The sequence below is a fragment of the Epinephelus moara genome, chromosome 5, assembly GCF_006386435.1.
Source record: "Epinephelus moara isolate mb chromosome 5, YSFRI_EMoa_1.0, whole genome shotgun sequence".
Taxonomy (NCBI): Eukaryota; Metazoa; Chordata; class Actinopteri; order Perciformes; family Serranidae; genus Epinephelus; species Epinephelus moara.
In genome coordinates, this window is record NC_065510.1 from 19,567,080 (window position 1) to 19,581,196 (window position 14,117).

Here is a 14,117-nt window from a genome sequence, read left to right on the forward strand (position 1 = left end):
ATCGGTATCGGTATCGGTACAACTCTATATGTTTTACCTTTTACCTGCATCAGTGGAAAAAATACTGTACATCATTACAAGGAGAAGTCTTGCATTCCAACTTGTACCTAAATTGAAGTACAAAAGTATTTTTAGCAATTAAAACACCAAAATTAAAAGTACTCATTAGGAAGCAAATGGCTCAGGTCAGAGCGTTGTATTGCATTATTTGATTATTTTTTCTGGTTCTTTACTCACTGTGTAAGCAGCATTTAAATATTACAGCTGGTTGAGGTTGATGTAATTTTGAAAGCATCACAATTTATAAGGTGATCATATGTTTTGGATTTAAAATCTTGATTTTGGCTGTCAAATATAGTGGAATATGAAGTACAATATTTTCCTCTGAAATGTGAGGTAGAAGTATGAGCCCGGTCTCACTTCGAAGTCGTCAAAATCCTGCGCTTGGGCAGTGACTTGCAGTGTCAGAAACCAATGAAGAAAAGGTGTCCTTTAAGGTCAGCATGTTATGCTGCCAGTTGCCGTTATAGTTTAATGGCTCCCAGCGGCATCAGAAGGAAGAGTGGTGGGACAAGGACAAAAGTTAAGACGGCGAAAGTCCAACTGAGGCAGGCAGGAGGGGTTGTGGATTGGTCCAACAAACACGGACTTTCACCCAAGAGAGCGGTGTTTGTGTCCCGTAAGTTTCTAAAGCCAAACCCTGTTCTTTTTTCCTAAACCTGACCACGTGCTCTTGTTGCCTAAACCGAACGACCTAAACGTATGTTGTTGAAGGGGGAAAAAACCCCTCAATTCGTGGTGTTGTACCAGCATAGTGCATTTATTTTGAAAGACTGTATGTAAAGGTTAAATTTCCTGTGAAAACCGAAGTGTATTTTGAAAGAACACAATGCATGTAACAGGCAGAACTTTACACGGTGTCCCCAAACGTCAACAACCAACGCACCCAGGGTACCTTGTACGTCGTATGTGGATGTGGACGGTGTACGGTCAATTTCCGTCACAGAGCTGCATTTCTAAGAGCTGTTTCCTGCTGCAGAGTGAGTGACAGATAGACAGCTACTTAACGGAGACAGCAATCTAGACGTTCGAGGACATGGCCAAACTCAAGTGTGACGCTGAATGTATTAAACTGTGTGGACCTTGAACTAATGATAAGGGTAATAAGTGGACCTTGTGGCTGGACCAGTTGGGAACCACTGTGTTAAAGAGACGTCATATCACAAAGGCAAGTCTATGAGGATGAGTTTTAAGGAAGTGGTTGACCATGTATGACATTCACACACCCAACAACAGAACACAGTATTCACACAAACCGAATTTAATGAGGAAGTAAATGAATGTTCTTTAATATTTTCTTAAGTTAGTGCTGTCAAGTGTAAATTAAATTCCCAAAATAATACACAAGAGGAAAAAAAGGCATATCCAGCCTCAACCCTGACCTCCAGCTCCACTCTGCAACCACACAAAACCAAATATCTCAATAAATCAATCAGTAAACATAACAATCTGAATTGTTTAGATGGTGTTTGGGGGAAAAGTGTTTATGGTGTCTTCTCAATGACCAGACATGGCATTTCAAATTGATGATGGTGCCTGTGCTGGATTTGTTTCATGTTGTTAAGCAGGAAATCCCTCAGGAAGCAGCACTGTTTTGTTTCGGTGGTTTGACCCTTTAACTTCTCCAAAAGGCCACCCCCAGCTGTTTTGTCTACAGGTCCTAACCCATAAATCAACAGGAAGATGATTCAGTGTGGTGTACCTCTCGGATGTCATCAGTGTTTGTCTGTGTACAGGCCAATAATAATCGCCAGCGTTCATCAGCAGGTTGCCTCCCTTCCTGTTCTGTGCTTTGTTGCAAAGGGGAAGTTTGTGGGACAAGCATATCAATAATCAGCAGAAAACGGCACAAGCTTCTATAGAAAACTTAAAGATCTTTACTAGAATTATTACATTACCATGAAACAATAGTTGCTATGTGAGAATAAATGACCATGCCATACATGCTGAGGCAGCTTTATGACCAATTTCCTGTTTGTTTGAAGATATAATCACTACTGGAAGAATAGCCTTTGCCACTAAAGTCACCGCGGACAGTAAAGGTATGTCCCCGGGAGGCAGTATGCAGTATGTATTTTAGATGGATAATTTAAAGCAGTTACAATGAATAGTTTTTATGATGACAATGTATTAAACAACAAGGTGATAATATAAAAAGGAGTGACTTGTGGTGAACTTACAGAGAATTATCACCTGAATCTGCAGCTCTGCTCTACTTTATCAGTTTATAGTGAGTTGTAACTCATTGTTTAGCTACTTGCCCACAACTTTACAGTTTTGTTTCACTCATTGCTCTCACAGCGTCATTTTTGGCCGCAGTAGGCAGCTGTTACCAACAATAAACCCTCTGCGCAGAACCTGCTCATCATTAAATGGCAGATAGACACAGTTAGCAACTAGCTGGTGGACACAGTGGAGCATGTAGCAGCTAAAGAGCCAGATATTTTGATCAGGAGTCGGTGGAGACCAAAATCGGAGCTAAAAGACAATAAATATTCAATGTAAATTCCCTGTAGTATGTTGCCCCGTAACTACTGAAAGCATAACTGCATAAAAGTTCACCATATCAACTTAGACTGGCATTCACAGTGTTTTTCTGCTGCCACCAATAGGCTAAAAAAATTATATCGCAGGTTTGAAATTTAACCTTTTTAGGCAAAATTTTAAGATATGTGAAAATAAAATAGTCATCGAGTGTTTCTCCACCAGAATTATGTTCATTCATAGCTGGAGAATTTTCTAAAAACAGCATAGATGATAACAAAATATAAGTTAAATGAAAAATAATTTGAGCACTTTACTTGTTTTTGGTTGATAGTTTTCTTAAGGACCTGTTGTTGTGGAAAATCGGGCTCGTCAGCTCAATGTGTCAGGTTTTGAAATTGTTTCTAGTGTCACAGTTTTCACTTTGGGATTATGAAATCTACCTCAGCTCTTTCCTGCTGGCACACATACTGTATCATACCTAAAATCGGATTCACACCTAACAACATGGATTATGACACAATAGACACAGTAATACACCCATGCCTAAGAACTGACAAACAAAACCATTTGAACAAATGGAGGCAGTTGAATTCAGTCATCTGAGACTATGACCTGATCGGCATTATGTCGGTAAGAATATGTTGTTCATGAAAGTCAAGCTCCGCAAGATATCATGGGACTAAGCATATCTCAATCTAAATACATGACCTATCTAACATCAGTGGACTATGGGCTTCTGCAGGCCAGAGCGATCTTTTGATCAGTGAGTCACTGATTTTGTGCAAGTCACCCCCTTTGAAATAGATTAAACTTTATCATATCTCCACCACTGTGACTTAGTGTATTACTGTGTTAATCGCTCAGACTCCAGATGTTGAATCCAAAGTTGGATGCTTTTTTAAACAACATTCGTCTTCCACTTCTCAACAGTGAAAAACAATGTTTGGAAATTGTGGCTCTCCAAATGAGGCCACAGGTTTCATTTTTCAACTCGTCATTTACTAACTGGAGTTGGGTGCTGGTTCAATTGGCTTTGTATTTTCTGCACAGATGTCACGCTTTGCTGTTGAGTTGATACTTGGTACTACTATCTTACAGATTACTTTAGGTGGACTTATTTAGTTCCTCAGGATCTCTGTAGCCTGGTAAGACCATCCTGATGACATGAGCTCAACATCCTGTTCCAGTCTCTGCATCAGTCTGGACTTGTTGCCGCCCCAAACTTTCAGTGGGCAGAAGTACTCGCCTTGACAGACGAACTCCTAGGTAACACTAGGGAACATCTTTTTATTGACCAATGGATCCAGTTGATAAATCAAGCTTTTGCCAAATCTAGTCAGAAGAATGGCAAAATGTCTTTTCTTTAGAGAAACTCAGTGAGTACATACTCTTCTTGTTCTTGTTTAATTGTTGTGACTGACTCTGTTTCTGCAATAACTTCACTTATTGCTGTGTTTACTAATGGTAGAGTTAGCTCTTGTTACTCTGGAGTTGCCATTACTGTTCTGCAAGCTGCGGCCTGCATGTTATGTCATCAACTACAGTGCAGTCCCTGACTGGCTGCTTACGTCATCATCTGCAGTGTGGATCCCTGATTTGTCCCGATTGGATTTTATTATTATACTACTGGGATCCAGAGTCCAAACTGATACAGAGAGCGAAACAGAATGTTGAGCTCACGTCATCAGGATGGTTTTCACAGGCTAGAATCACTGTAGCTTAGACTTCAGAGGTGCGGACTCAAGTCATGTGACTTAGGCTCATTTCAGATTTAAGTCACAAATTTGTTGACTTTTGACTTGATTTGACAAAATCAAACAAGACTTGCAACACGACTTGAACACCCATTGAATTACTTCCCTTAAACCCAAAGATTAATAGTGTTTTAGTTATTTGAAAAATGTGCCACAAATCAATTCAATTCCCTTCATTTCAGTTTTTGTTTTTTAATGTGGATTTTTGTATTACATGTTGTATTTGTTGCATTTTAAATGTGTTTGGATTGGCTGCTACCTTGGCTGGGTCTCTCTTGTAAAACAGATTTTCAATCTCAGTGGGACTTTCTGGTTAAATAAAAGTTAAATAAAAATAAATACATTTCCTGAATAAACATTTATGTTTTTCATTCCCAGCAAGTCGACACTTAATTCTCCAGATCCACTTTGTTTGAACCAATGCGACTAATGTTACATTGCTGAGCACCAGATAGAAAAACTGATACCAAAGATAATTTTGTTCACATAGAAAAACTACAGGCAGTCACCAAAAAACAAATCGCAGTATACAGACGGAAACGCAAAAACCTCCCAAAACACTTCTTTGAACAAATTAATATTTTAAAAGGAGTCATAACGTGTTACAGTAATAAAATTACTTTTTCCAGTAACCATTAGTGTAACTAATAACTAAAAAAAAATCAGTAATAATATTATAGTTACCTCAAAATCCAACAACTGGTTACAACATTACTTTTGTTATCACATCACTACTGACTTGAAATACAACAAACACATCAGTGGGCTAATTTTTGTACTATACCCGTCGCGCTGCACAGGCATGTCACAAAGCAGCAAGCTAGTTTGGAAGATGGAAATGCTCCTCTTAGGACCTGGAAATATTCCCATTACTTTAATTTTGTCAGGTGGAAAGGTGACAAGAACACGGTTTCTACAGGTAGTCTGACTAAATATCTTTCCACTCAGAAAAAACATGCCTTAAAATCTGCCCTTCTCGGCTGTAGCCCTACACTGGCTAAAAAACCAAAACTGGATTTTACTTGTGGACAGCTGCGGGCTACAAAGAAGTAATGAAGCTTGTGGCTGGACATGTGGTGGATGAAATGTGGCTCCGTGAGTGACCGTCAGTCTTTCGAGCGGATATGTTGGGAAAATACCGATCACAAGCAACAGAAAACCCCCAGGTAGAAAAAGCTATCTAGCCTTAGCTACACTAAACAGCGATTACGCTGACATTCACACAGAGGCACACATCTCAATTTCGGTGAGATACGCAATTACCAATTTTATGGGGTGTGACGGAAAAGTAATATAATGACTTGTGAAATGAATTCCTGTTGGCAGGGAGTAATAAGTTAAGATTTTTTATTACATTACTTGACTAATTACTCTGGACTTACCTGCTTACAAGAAACTTTAAATTCAGCTGTTGTTTGGAATAAACATAAAATGCTTGTGTATATTGTTTGTTAGTTTCATGCACATTCAAGAAAGACTGCAGTAACCACATTTGCCATTGGCATCACACAGTTAAGACAGGCCCTTGGTTAGACAGAAGAGCCCTTGGGTTGAGCAGATGGCCAGAGTGATTAACCTGTGCTCTCTGTGGATGAACACTCTGTGAAGGACACACTGTGCATAAAATACAAGTGCCTGAAAACTTTAATCAATAAACCATATCACGTAATAGTTCTACACACTTGTGGTTGTAAATCATCTGTGTACCATTAATTGGTATAACCTCGTAAATCAAGGCAGGACAAGATCATTTGCATGGTGTCTTTTGACAATTAAGCAATTTAAAGTACTTTACAGACACTGAGACAAGATGTAAAAGCAACATGAGGCAAAAAATAATATAAATGAATAAAATGATGGAGTGCAGTGCAAGACATAGATAAATACCATCACACTGAATTCCAGAAAAATCAGTGTTAGTAATATGTACATCAGTTGGCTGGATATAAACTGAATATTTGTATCATTAAGATTATTGTTTTGACATGAGATGGAGCCATACTGTGCATATCAAAGCAAAAACTGCACAGCAAGAAACCCTGCGGGTCCCTGTAACAGCGATTAAGTAATCAGCCAGTCTTTCATTTTAAGGATTATGCAATCACAAGACAGTAATGTCCTTTCTATGTATTGGTCCACTTGGATCACATGTTCCTTTTGCTATCTTAATTGCTTTACAGGGTGTCCCGGCCAAGGTGACGTGATTAGCACGTGAATATGCATGTGTTTGCTGCATAATTAAAGTGCAGAGGAATGCTGGCGTGGGATTGGCGAAGCAGTTGGATCATGAGAAAGGCCTCTTTGTTCGTTGGTCCAGCAGGGCACAGAGACCTCACATTGTGAGTCTGGCCAGCGTTGGGTTACTGTATTGTCCATCGTTTTCCCACCTCCCTTTCGCTCTCCTGCACAGCCACGCACCAGAGAGGGGGAAGAAAGTGGCTTTTCATTGATGGTTCAGTCCGAGCATGCACAGGAACTCAGTGAAGAGGGGAGTCAGTCAGCTGGCTACAACTGCCTTTCATGATCCTCGGCCATTCCCCAGCAACCAGCAACCTGCATGAATGCTACACAGTGACTCATTACCTCCACTGCCACCATGAAGCAATGAGGGGGGGTGCAAACGACCAGTCAGAGTGTACTCATTAATGGCAGGTTTATTGTTATAGTGTAACTTACATTGGTCAGACTTCAAGATCCTTCATGAGTGGGAAAGGACGTCCACGGCAGAGCCTCAGGGAGTTAGCTGCAGAGTTCTGTGCAGGACAGCAAGCATTTCTCACGAGTGTGAGAGCAACACATGTTGTCCGGAGCAATTAAAAACCTTTGAAAGTTCAATTTCATAGTGTCAAACTGTATCTCCAAGAAGCAGATTTCATTCAGCACTTGACTGTTCAACAAAGTGCTAACAACAGGGCCGCAGCCAGGAGATTAGAAATATTGAGGTCATGAGTCCAAGTCAATCTGACTGTTTACTTTGCCCTCCCCCCCTTAAAGGTCCAGGTTGTAGGATTTAGGGAAATACAGAAATGGAATATAATATATAAGTATGTGTTCTTTAGTGGATGATCCCTGAAAATAAGAATAGCTCCGTTTTTTTTATGCCTGAGAATGAACCGTTTATATCTACATAGGGAGTGGGTCCTCGTCCATGGAGTCCACCATGTTGCACCGCCATGTTTCTACAGTAGCCCAGAACGGACAAACCAAACTTGACTCTAGATAGGGCCATTCGGGTTTTGGCATCAGCCACCATAGTTGGCAGCCACATGGAAAAACGCAGATATTTAACGTGAAACTGCTGTATTCAGTATTTTAAATCATGGGGTCCGTTAGTTTTTGAGGGGAACAGACTTTGTGGGTAATTCATCATTTGGTAAAAACCTCCTAAACGTTTGCATCTTATCAGAGAAAAAAAGGTGAGCACACGTTAGCAGGTGCTGGGCTAGCTGCCAAACAGCATTAGAGAAACACTGATTTATTTTTTTGTAAAGATATTTTTATTGACAAAATTGCCATTTTACCATTTTACATGACAGAAAGTACAAACAGAAAAACAACAATACAAAACACAAATCCGAATCCCATTTTACTTTTTTGTCATTCTTCTTATAGACTGGAAGGTTATTGTTTAAGATGGTATAAATAGCAGATATCAGTCCTTTCGTAGAATGCAAGTTTTTACTAAGCAGATAACTTTCAAGTGGGGAATCTGGTGGGATTTTAGGAAATTCTGTATAGCTGTTGCGAACCCAGTCTCTGATTTGGAAATATTTGAATAAATTATGGTTTGGCAGTTTAAATTTTTGAGCTAACTGGTAAAAGTTGAGAAAGTTATCTACTGTATAAATCTTCAACTGTTTTTATGCTGCTGTTAACCCAAGCTTTTAAAGTTCCAGAAACACTGATTTATAATGTAAAACTGCTTTATTCAGTGCTTTTACCAGTTAAAATCACCGGGAAAAGTTTCAGCTGCAGTTCTCACCACTAGATGCCACTAAATCCTACATGCTGCTCCTTTAAATTACTGTTGCTTTTATCAACTGAAGCTAGCTAGCTACATAGGCGAATGTTAGCTTCATGAGCTGGTTCAGTCCTCAGCAGAATTTTTAATGTTTCCAGCTAACTTGTTGGTAGTTCAAATGCCTTCCCCGCTGCCAGGAGAAACATCCTTTTAACTCTTTACCTTTTTTGTCAATATAAAATTTATCAAACCTACACTGAGTCTAAAAAATAACTCCCCTTCCCAGGTTGTAAAAACCCTACAGATTGCCGTCAGTGGTTGGAAGGTAAGGCAGTGTCTACAGGAATAAACAAAGACAGTAATGAGTAGTCAGAATCACTGATTTATCTGACTTGCATGTGTTTGGATAGTGAGTGGAAATCCCCATGAGTATCTTAACCACAGAAACCTGTCAGTCACGTCTGTCTTGCTGTTAAATGATATCATCATGCCACTTATCAAAATGTTAAATGTAAACAACTAGTCATTCTTGTTATATTTGTCACCTCACATTTATGACAGGCTCTCTGTGAGGAAGGTTTCACCTCATGGAAAATCTAATCTGAGTGGAGTCATTTGTTGGAATTCCATGACAAAGATAAGCATTTAAATGTGGTAGTGAAAGGCATAATTTCCAGGCACCATGTCTTCCCCTGTTATCCTTTCATCTCCGTTGCCCCTTACTCTATTTCGCTTCCTTTTGTGTACACTATCACACCACCGGTTGCGCAACAGGTCTTGGCCAGAGGTCTGAGTTTTCTGTTGTTGTAGTGTAACAAGGAGCCCTGTCACAAAGAGTTTTGGCCAAATCCTTCCCCCCTCACTGAAACTGATGCCCCCCTCCTCCACTCTCAAGTCTCTCTCGACCACACTTGTTAACTAGTAAGCTGCCTTTCTGGCAGAATGGCCCAAACGCCAAAGCAGCTTATCTTAAGTAAGGCTGAGAAGTGGCAACAGTGTGCATACACAGTCACACAAAACATCCTCCTTCCTGTTATATATTCTATTATTCATTAAAAAAAGACAAAATAAATACAGATATTGTTGTTGATATGATATATGATGTTTGATATATGATATTTTTTCCATTTTCACAGCTAAATCCAATCAATAAGACACTGTCATCACTCAAACTTCCCCACTTTGTCAGTGTCAAATCAGTTTGTCTGTTTGTCGTTTGTTTTACTCAGCATATTCAATTCCCTGGTCCATTTCCACTTCTCTGTCTGATTCAGGGGAACAGCCTGCAACCGTCCTTGTACAATTCTTTGTAACCTATCCCTGTCTGGTTTGATGGAGGAAACAAACTTGCGAACAGGACACAGGAAAATGCTGCAGAAAGAGGAAACACCCTTTTGGTTCAATCAACAAGATGTTAGTTTTTAGCCTCCAGCAAGGAGCATTGTTTTTGTAACTTCTAACTGTTGTTTTCTCCATAAACGCTCACTATATTTCAATTATTGTTTTGAAAATAATTAACACCCTCTTCTTTATGTGCATTCAAGGAAATATGCGTGAAAAAGTTGCACAAAACGTTGGGCCAGAGGTTGCTGATTTTCTCTTCTTCTTTTCTCTTCTCATGAAAATAAAACAGAACTGATTCATAAAACCATAGAGTTGTAAAAATATAATCATGAAATCAAGTAAGATTTTAAAAGAGGTGCAGCAGCGTGAAGCGTAAAAAAGAAATAGTCTCAGACCTGCATCAGGAGGTCAGAGCTAGTTATAGACTAAAGTGTACAGATTCGTTTTTAACTTACTTTTAAAAATATTACATGAGCCAGCTTCCCTGATAGGTATGGTAGTGTGTTCCATAGCTCTGGGGCGTAATGAACAAAGGCTGCATTCCCGATCCTCTTCATGCTGTTGCTGGGAAACTCCAATAAACCAGCAGCAGATGGTCACTCTGTCCTCTCATCAATAAATTCCTTTAAATAAATCTTACTAACTTTAGAGTAAATCCACCACAGTATATAAAGCTTTGTTGGCATTGCCTAAAGTGCATATTCTGAAGTCCACCACCACAAAAAAAGATGTAAATGGGCGGCACTGAACACCTTAAAACTGCTACAAGGAAATTTTGTTGGATTTTCTTTCACTTGAATAAAATAAATATTAATGAAGTAGAGGAGATGAAAGTATTTCAGTATTTTTCAGCCTGGATGCTATTTGCCCATATTTCTTGTGTGTAAGTGACAAACAGGAGCAACAATTTCTGAAACTGGTCCAATATTGAGTGAGACAGGCTGCAATAATTTGGGGCATTTGTGCACCCTCATTGTGTGTCCACTAAAAAGTGTTTGTTTTTGCCACTGACAGGCTCAAATGATTGGTTTAAGTTTCTGACAGCTTATGGAAAGTATCACATTGTATGTTGTGATATCGACATTGAATTTTACAATGATAAAATTCCTGTTAAGAGTCTGGTGGAATTTGCAGTGGCGATTATGAGTCTGTTTCGATCTTACTGTTTTACAAACACGTCTATCTCTGTGGGGATGCCATCCAGAAATTGTCAGACACTTAAAATAATATTCTGAGCCTGTCAGTGGCAAAACAAGCACTTTTAGTGGATGTACATTGACAGTGCAACCATGGTTACATCGCTGCTGACAACGGCGTTCTGGCTTAATACTGGACCACTTTCAAAATTGTTGTTCCAGGGGTCCACATTGAAAAAAACACTTTTAAAGCAGTTTTAAAGGAATAGTTCAACATTTTGGGAAATGCACTTATTCACTTTCTTTCTGAGAGTTAGATGAGAAGATTGATACCATTCTCATATCTGTACAGTAAACAAAGCTAATGTTGGCGGTTGGTTGGTTTAGCCTAGCTTAGCATTAACACTGGAAAGGGGGAAACAGCTAACCTGGCTCTGTCCAAAGGTAAGAAATTTGCCCTTCCATCACCTCTAAAGCTTTCTCTTTGTCACACACAAAACAGGCAACATCATGTGATGACAAGACTCCAGCATGGACTTCTCATTAAATATATTATTTCAATCTAATCCACTTCATCTTCAACTAACTAAGGTCAGTATAATGAGTTAGGGCTTCAAATAAAAACAGCAAAAGGAATAGAGGCAGTAAGATGAATGTCGAGTTTTTAGTTGGTAGGAAGCAGACAAAGATAGACATGAAGAGGGAAGGGCAGGATAATAAATATAGCTTCCTGCCGTATCTTTGGCCTGAAGAACAAAAAAATGACGCATGATTATTACATTATTGTCCAGGCCCTTTGCTGTGCGTCATCCGGTGATCCTACAGCGAGGACATGAATGGGAGGCGAGTGATAACCCTCTGACCCGACCTGAGCACGTGTGGAAGTTATTTTAGAAGTTCAGGAAAGGGATGAGAGACCACCGCCTTGATGCAGTCATTCTGTGACCTGCAGCTATTAATACTTCTCTCAGTCACTAATAACTGGTGCAGACACCAGCTCTGAACATTTAGTAAGACTACTCAGGCATAAATAAGGTTTGGAAAAACAACATTTTATATTATCACCTTATAAAGTATATTGCAAACAGTTGATTATTTGTTCACTCTGCAGATAGGAAGCATCACAAGCATTCATGTGAGTCCAATATTCAATCTATTTTAGCTCCGTTCACCAACTCTTGATAAAATATCTGGCTCTTCAGCTGCTAAATGCTCCACTATGTACACCAGCTAGTTGCTAACTGCGTCTTTCAGTTGTTTGGTGCAGAGCAGGTCGTGTGCAGTGGTCTTATCAGAGCTTTTTTGCTAAAAATAAAAAAGCACAGCTGCCTGCTGTGACCAGAAATAAAGCTGATGACCCAAAACAGTAAAGCAAAACCAAAACAATAGGCTGAAAGATGCTAAATCGCTCAACTCTGCAGCTGGGCACTGCAAAAATAAGTGATAATTCTCAGCTGGTTTATCACTATGAATGACTGTTAATATTACACATGTCATCCATTACATGAAGCTCAGCGTAAGTTCAATCAGGAAGACTTTCTTTGTGCTCATCCACTTCCACTGCTTCCTCTAATCTGCTGACTATGGGTGTTCACTCCTCTAGTTATCCAATCAAACCTTGCCACGATCGCTATCAGCCAATTAGGATGCTACTGTAAAATTTAAAATCTGCTCTCTCTTCTGCTGCTGTCAGCTGTTATTTTAGGCAGAATTGTCGCGCCCTCCTCCACCTTGTTCACCTCCAGCCATCGTATCCAGAGTCCAGGACAAGCTTAACAAAGGCTCATTCCTCTACTCATCCAGATCATCTGCACTTCTCCATCTTCTTCTTATCTCATCTTCACCACCTCTACCACCACCAGCGTCTAGACCCCGGGGGGTTCCCTATTCGACCATGGATTCATCACCCTCCTTAAATCATACCATCTCTATGAGGTCTAATTTCCAAAGTCTTTTCACACTTTTCATTCTGATGTGCACATGTTTATAAATGTTCTTTTTATTGTAAAAAATGAGTCTCTCCTGATTGAAATATATTTATTGGTGTAGCTTGACGTCTGAAGTGTTTTTTGATGTGATATTTAGAAGATGACAAATGTGTCTAGAGGAATCCTACTGTGCAGAATTATGATTTTTAATAGTCTCTTTCACAAATCACTATAACATGAAAAAATGCAAAGCAGAATTGCTGCTTCTTTAAAATACATTTGCGGCTGTTTTACGAGAATTAACCATTTTGCAAGTTGCAGGCAGCAGCGGTCCTCCATACTTTGCTCCATGTGAGGTCAGCAAACGCACTCTTGTTCCCATCTTGCCTGTGTTTGTCACTGGATACGCTGCCTCGTCACAGGCGGCTTTGCTATATGTGTCTCAGCGGGAGAGCTGGGGGGAGTTATGTGACCGTGGACCTCTCGTGTTACAAAACATACACTGCAGCCCCACAACCTTGCTGATTCTAAATGTCACGCAGACTGCAGGAGATGCTGACCCTCGCACACACATGCAGGGTGTTCTTTTAATTTTCAATCCGGGATAGCAGGCTGGTAAACACTGCACACTGTCTTGTCCGTGGCTGATCTGCAACTACAGCAGCAGGGGCTGATAGTGGAAAGAATGTGGACTCCCATGGGCCTCTGTGTTAAAGTTAGTCAATAACCACAACTGTCTTGTAAAAGTGATAAGAAACACTGACATGTTGCATCTCTGAAAGCTCATATAGAATAAGAGAATCACAGCCTAAGTAGCTGATGATTAAAAACATGTACTGTGAGCAACATTATGTCGCTGCAGTACATCCGAAAAAGCACAGTAATTCACAGTTTTGATTCTACCACAGTTATTTATCGCTCTCTTTTTACGGTAACTCAGAGTGTCGAGATGGCGGTTGGCTTATAATGATTTATTTGTTTTAACTAAAAAGCTGAAAGTCAATCGGATCATCAATGAGCCACTGGTGATAAAGCATGAATGAAACAGCTGATGACCCATCAGCTGACAAAAATACAACTGCTGTGCTCTACACTTAAGTAATGCTCTGTTATCACATCATGCTAAATCACTTCTGATCCCCATATCTGTGGGAGAAACCACAGGAAAAAACATCCTGAAAAAAAAAAATAGAAGTTAAATCTAGCATACCTAGCAATATGAAAACATAATTTCAGTGTCAAACAACTCTAAACCTGAATGCTAAAATATAATTTCAGAGGTCAAAGTTCTGGGATATCAAGGGCATCGATAACCACAAAAACATCACCATACATTATGATTACCTCTTCTATGCTTAATAAGCATGGCATATGTGCTGCAAAAATTTGCGAGCTGTTATCTGTTAGAGTTTTGGAGTTTCCTCCTGTAGAGAGCGCTTGGGTACAA